Raw genomic sequence first — 7710 nt, 5'->3', positions numbered from 1 at the left:
ATGGATTCCCCCATTTCATGAAAGATTATTACAAAAATCTTAGATTTCATTCAAAGAGCTCAGATTTCAGAGAGTAGACTAGGACTAATAAATAATTCTTGAAATATGGAACACTTGAAATGGTAACTTCAACCCTGGTAACTCCTGAAATGTTTTTATTTCCTTAGCTTGGGTAATTCTAATAAAATGGTATTTCAAGAACAGAGGCCAAAATAACTGAAAGGTATTTCATTTAAATTTTCCACATATTTTTTTCTGGACTTTTTAATGAATTCCAAAGTACATTTGAGATGTCATGAAACTTGATTGTCTTTTTTGTTGTTGTTGTCTTTTTTTTCAGAGCCTAGGTACATTTATTTGTTTACAAAATTTACTGAGCCCAAGCCCATCCCAGTTACTGGGTTCCTCCAGGGCCTGCACACTCCATGTGACATAAGTAGGCCAGGAAGGAGGTGAGGTCGCAGCGGTCTTCTACGAGTCACCTTGGTTTAGTCTTAAATAAAGTTACCAGAAGCTATTTTCTGGGACACATTTAACAACTGCTAAAACTCTCTTAATAAAATGGAAACAACCACAGGGATTTATAAAGAAGCACAACCCAATGCACAGCTAATATCAAGTTTCCTCTCCATGATGGCATTTAGGACTGAAAGAGACACAGGTGCGCAAAATCAACATTCTCTTAATGTCGAGTTTTCACAAAGTTTTTTAACCACATCCAGGGTGACATTCTTGTAGATATTGAATTTCCCATGTTGCAAACTAATATGACAATAATTAGCCAGTAAGCAAACCCTAGAAAGGAGAAAGAGGACAAAAGGTTTTTAGAATAGATTGTGAAATGTACTTTTTACAGTTTACAAAAATTCAGCCCTCAAATTCACCTTGGCCCTGCATAGCCACTAAAACCCCATCCCTCCTCACCTACTGGTCCTGCCCTCCCAACCAGGCTGAGGATACAAATGGACCTCCCAGAAACACACACAATGAACACACCTAATATAATTGCCAGATCATAAAAATCAAGTAAAAAAGTAAAGATAACAGGGGCATCTGAAGATGTCAGAGTTTCATTTTGAGATTCTGAGAAAAATGGCAACAGTAGATAAATCCAGATAATTGTTAGTGTTATCATTTTGGTGTGTATTTAAAAATCATGAGGTAAACGTAATCATTATCTTAACATCTGGCACTAGAATTACTCCCAGCAGGGAACCATCTTTTTTGGGGATAATACCTTGATAGACTCTTGCAAAACAAAAGAATCAGCAGAATAACATGTGATATGGATGGACCTAAAAACTGTCACACAGAGTGAAGTAAGTCCGAAAGAGAAAAACAAATATCGTATATTAATGCATATATGCGGAATCTAGAAAAATGGTACAGATCAACCAGTTTGCAAAGCAGAAACAGACACACAAATGTAGAGAACAAACATACGGACACCAAGGGGGGAAAGCCAGGGGGGTGGGGGGGGGGGATGAATTCGGAGCCTGGGATTGCCATATATACACTACTAAGAAGAAAAAAATATCAAATTGTACACTTTAAATATATGCAGTTTGTTGCATGTCAATTATATCTCAATAAAAGTTCTTAAAAAAAAAAAGAATAACACGTGATAGCTCTGCCACTTTCTTATTTAGACAAGGATGGACTTTTCTTCCTCCTGACAAGTGAATAAGGAAGACAGTGGAGAGGAGAGGGAAGACAGAAAAATGGAGAGAGGCTGGAGCCAGCAAGGTGAAGGCTACTGGGAGCCAGTGGAAGGACTTGTGAAAGTGCTATAAGCCCTTCCTAGAGTCCTTGAAACATTTCTGCTGAAGTCTGTTTTACTCACAAATGAACTAGAAGAAGAGGCTGAGTCAACACCAATCATGTGAAAGTGACCAGGAGCCCAAGAATCAGGAGGAGACATGAGGGACCATGAGCACATAAATCCCACCCCAGAATTTGTCAAGATTGTGGGCATGGAATTTTCATATCCTTAAGCAAATGTTTACCTAGATCTCAGGAGTCAAAAAGCCTCTTCCAGGACGAGGGATCTCTATAACCTAAATCACAAGTTCTCAAAGGATGGATCCCAGATCAGTAACATCAGCATCACCTGGGAAATTGTTAGAAATTTGGGGGTCTTCACCCCTGACCCACTAAATCAGAAATTCCTGAGGTGGGGCTCACCAGTCTAACAAGTTTTCCAGGTGATTCTGATGCACAAAATATCTGAGAACCACTGGCCTGAAAAATGATTCACAGTCTTGGCCACATATTAATTTCACCTGTGACATGATGATTAAAAAATACTGATGCCAGAGAATCATTTTCAATGATCCTACCAACATAAACAAATGGTACTTCAAAGAAACAAATTCTTGAAAGTAAGTCTATAGGCAGAAACATCAAAAATCTCTATTAAGCAATGTTTTTAAATTGGCCTTCTGGTTGGATATCCTAAAAGTAATAATTCTGACTTCACAAAATTCATGTTCAGTTTTATATACATGCCCTCCAAAAGCGTTAATTCTTGTGTCCATTTCAAACTCTTCTGTTAGGCTAGGTACTAGGTTTCAGCACAAAAACTGGAGGACTGGAGAAGGACAGGTGAGAGGGGAGAATAGCAAGAAAGTGAAGGAAATTAGGGGAAGCAGGTTGGTAGCCAACATGCTTCCACTTCCCCAGAACTGCTGCATAAACAGGACAGTCATCTTCTTGGAAGAGCATAAACAGAAACATAAAATAGTCCCATATATATACGGCCATGCCAACATTAAAAGCAAAGTAACTTTCAAATTTACATCCCAGGTCTTCTTATCTTTGCTCCCCAGACGACAGACCCAGATAGCATCTGTGGCCTGTGCACACGATCAGAGATGACCTGGATTAGGGGCTTTGAACACTTCCCATAGCGTACCACGGAGGGTGCTTCCTAAGGTCAACAGGGCAAGGAAGATCGTCCACAGACTTTCCCCAGGATAATTCTCCAAGGTTCCGCAAAGGTGGGAGCACATATGTCTAGCATGAAATCCGTATGTACACAAAACTCTCATTTCTGTCATCTTTAAAATGCACATTTTCTCTTATTTAAAATAACAGAAACCTTGGAGATACTTTATATTTCAGGTTAATATCCATAAATACTGAAATTCTGGTATCTTGGGTTCCAGTGAATGATTAAACTGGCACCACTGAAGATCTAAGTCTTCCCTGTACTAATAATGAAAATTCAAATTTTGTCATAATTTTACTCAAACTGAGTAATACTAATAAATTTTTTTCTTTTCAAAAATACACTTATTAAAAGAAGAAATAGGACTTCCTAGGTGGCGCAGTGGTTAAGAATCCGCCTGCCAATGCAGGGGACACGGGTTCGATCCCTGCTCCAGGAAGATTCCACATGCCATGGAGCAACAAATACTGATCCTGCGCTCTAGAGCCACAACTACTGAGCCCATATGCTGCAACTACTGAAGCCCATGCACCCAGAGCCCGTGCTCCACAACAAGAGAAGCCACTGCAGTGAGGAGCCCACCCACCACAACAAAGAGTAGCCCCTGCTCCCCGCAACTAGAGAAAGCCCGTGTACAGCAATGAAGGCCCAATACAGCCAATAAATTAATTAATTAATTAAAAAAAAAGAATAACCACCTTTCCTTAAATCTGTAGCATGAGGTTTTATGTACAATGAATAATACTTATTAAATGGAATAAAGAAAAACAATACTATTACAAACAAATAATAATGCCTAACAGAGTGCTTCCTTTGTGCCAGGGCCCTACATCTTTTCTCATGTTAACTCACTAAATCCCATAATGATCCTAAGCAGCTGCTATTATTTTCATTGTCATATTGCTGATAAGGAAACTAAAGCACAGAGAGATGAAGTGACTTACCCAAGGTTACACAGCTAATAAAGGATCTGGGGTTTGGACCAGGGAATCGGACCCCAGAGTGCACACTCTAAGTCAATCCTGCCTCTCACATGAACCAAATGATTCATATTACTTGCACAAGAATGAAATGAGTCTTTTCCTAAACATTTTAGTTAGAAATCATGTTGCTTTATACAAAAAAGTAATCTGCCTCTCATTCCTGATAGTTTATTAGTAAATGAATAGACATGACTCTATTTTTGTATAACAGTTGTTATTCATTTCTGGGCCAAACCTAAAGGAAAACAAAAACTTCATGATTGCACCACAGGATGCAGACACAGCTTTCTACTGTGTGTTTTCATGAATACAGGACTGGTGTTTGATGTCTTCTTCTAGGAAAACAAATTCACTCATGAGAAATGCAATGTAAGGACAGGTAATATTGCTGTAACACTTTTCTCAAAGAATTCAACCACCATTGGAAGTTCCATCATTATCACTTTGAGAACAGAATATTCTTTTCTCTCATAATTGAGTAAATCCTGCTAAAATTAGCCAGACTAGGCTCAAGAGGTACCACTGCTCCAAGAGTTGTAGTAAAACAATGACATACTGGCGTGTCCAAGTACCTGTCATATATTTACCTATTTGATCACCTCTCTATAAACTACTGAAGTATTGACTTGGGTGCAATAAACAATGCAATGTAACTGGTTTTGAATTCATAGTTGAATTGACTGGATGTTTTATTTAAGGTATGGGAGTAAAATATACATGGAAGTACCGAGAAGGCCTAAAGCAGATAATCCTCTAAAAGAGTGCCAGGAGAGCCAACAAAAATGGGAATGTTGCCATAGTTACCAGGAACCACACAGCCTAGAATCTCAATGTCAGAAGGAAATTGAAAATACAGCAAAATAAGCTCTTAAGTCAGGGGTCATTCTCGCCTCTGTACTTTAATTAGTATGATCTTGGCCTTTGGAAACAAGCCAGAATGCAGGGGGCGGGGGTGGCTATTTTCAATTCTTCCTGTTGGCAACGTTCTATCGTTATGAAGCTCTCTCTCTAGAGCCTCTGTTGCATATCAGTATAATCAGAGATACAGCCTCCCTCTAAAATGAAAATGGTCTCCTAATTAGGGAATTGACATGACCTGTCTATTAAGAACAGGTCGCAGGTGGTGGAAGCCCACCACCATCGGTAACCCAGGAAAACTGTGGTTCTAGCTGAATCACCCTTTTGTCAGTTCTACGTCACCCAAGGGAGCTACTTTTGTCCCACAGACAAAATTGGTAGTAAAAATCTAACAGTGGTTTATCATTAGCGCCTGCATACCCTATATTCAGTTTTTTCATCACTTTTAGTAAGATATTTATAATATCATTGAATCCGTAGATTGCCTTGGGTAGTATAGTCATTTTAACCATATTGATTCTTCCAATCCAAAATCATGGATGGTACATCTTCCTATCTGTTTGTGTTGTCTTCTATTTCTTTCATCAGTGTCTTACAGTTTTCAGAATAGAGGTATTTTGCCTCCTTAGGTACGTTTAGTCCTAGGTATCGTATTGTTTGATGCGATGGTAAATGGGATTATTTCCTTAATTTCTCTTTCTGTTTCTGATGATGGTCAGAATGGCCATCATCAAAACGTCTACAAATAATAAATGCTGGAGAAAAAGGAACCCTCCTACACTGTTGGTGGGAATGTAAATTGGTACAACCACTACCGAGAACAATATGGAGTTTCCTTAAAAAAACTAAAAATAGAGTTACTATATGATCCTGCAATCCCACTCCTGGGCATATATCTAAGGAAAACTATAATCCAAAAAGATACATGCATCCCAATGTCTACTGCAGCACTACTTACAATACCCAAGACACGGAAGCAACCTAAATGTCCATCAACAGATGAATGGATAAAGAAGATATGGTATATTTATATATATATATATACACACACACACACACACAAGGTAATATTACTCAGCCATAAAAAAGAATGAAATAATGCCAGCTGCAGCAATACGGATGGACCTAGAGATTATCATACTAAGTGAAGTAAGCCAGAGAAAGAGAAATACCATATGATATGGCTTATATGTGGAACCTTTTTAAAAAAAAAGATACAAATGAACTTATTTACAAAACAGAAATAGACCCACAGACATATAAAACAAACTTATGGTTACCAAAGAGTGAAGGGGTGGAGGGACAAATTAGGAGTTTGGGATTAACATATACACACTACTGTACACAAAATAGATAACCAACAAGGACCTATTGTGTAGCACACAGAACTTAGCATTTTGTAATAAACCATAAGGGAAAAGAACCTGAAACAGAACACATACAAGGGTGAGTCAAAAATTATCCACACTCTGGCTGTAGAATTTTAACTTTTAGAAAAGACAAGTACATCATTTTTTTGACATAATCTCCTTGCTTTTCAATACACTTTGTCCATCTGTCAACAAGCTTTCGTATTCCCTCATTAAAAAATGTTTTAGGCTGAGCTGCGAGCCAGAAATGCACTGCTGTCTTCACTTCTTCATCAGAAGTGAATCTTCATCCTCATAGAGCTGCTTTCAAGGGACCAAACAGGTGAAAGTCCAATGAAGCAAGATCAGGACTACAGGGAGGATGCTTTAACACCTCAAAACAAAGTTTTTGCAGAGTGTCGACAGTGTGGGCAGAAGTGTGCTGACGTGCATTGTCATGCAAGATCACAATGCCCTCGATAACAGTCCTCTGCATTTAATCCGAAGTTTAGGCTTCAGCTCTTCAATAAGCATCTCTATCCATTCATACACACTTCTTCACGACAAAACACTTTCTGCATACTGTGCACAAGGGCTTCAATAAATAACGGCACCAGATACACCCTTAGACCACAAAAAACAAATCACTGCACACTGATCTTCTTTCATGCAAATCACAAGTGGGGCATCCATTTTTGCTTAAGCCACAGTTACAAATGAACTGATGTAACATGTTCACATCTGCACAGCAGTGACTGGGGAGACTAGCCTTGAACAGAAAGCACTGATAAGACAGTGTGGCCAACAGAAGTTTTAATATAACTGGAGTGCAGATAATTTTTGATATATATATACACACACACACACATATATACACATATATAACTTAATCACTTTACACCTAAAACTAACACATTGTAAATCAACTGCACTTCAATTTTTTTAATAAATAAATATTTTTTAAAAGATACCTGTACAGTTTAATTAAAAAGGATTTAGTCATGGCTTTTCATGAATTGGCATACTCTGTTGCCCTTCTCCTAGATAGCAAGACAAGAGTTGGTGTGCTTCTATGTGGAGAAACATTGGCTTCATGTTTAACTAACTAGCTGAGAGGAAGGCCATTTCAATGGAATTTGCTGCTACAAAGAAACACATACCAATGTACTTCAAATCACATTGTACATTGCTCCAAGTCTCAGTTTCATAAATAAAGAAAGGGCTCTGTCTTCTATGCTCCCCACATCTACTTGGTTAAGTTCTGTGAGCTCTAAGTATCTAAATAAGTTTAACCTTATCTAGATTTTCATAGACTGTTCTGATCATGAAAGTTATTTTTTTAAGTTATTAAAGATAATATAAATGAGATTTCCATGACCAGAGTTCAAATAAAGCTCAAGTGTTTTTGCTGCTTTTATTTACGTATTTTTAAGTATCAAAGTCTAGAAATACGGATAAAGAAGATGTGGTACATGTATACAATGGAATATTACTCAGCCATAAAAGAATGAAATAATACCATTTGCAGCAACATGGATGGACCTAGAGATTATCACACTAAGTGAAGTAA

This window comes from Hippopotamus amphibius, chromosome 2, assembly GCF_030028045.1.
Source record: "Hippopotamus amphibius kiboko isolate mHipAmp2 chromosome 2, mHipAmp2.hap2, whole genome shotgun sequence".
Lineage (NCBI taxonomy): Eukaryota > Metazoa > Chordata > Mammalia > Artiodactyla > Hippopotamidae > Hippopotamus > Hippopotamus amphibius.
This window is presented reverse-complemented; position numbering follows the sequence as displayed.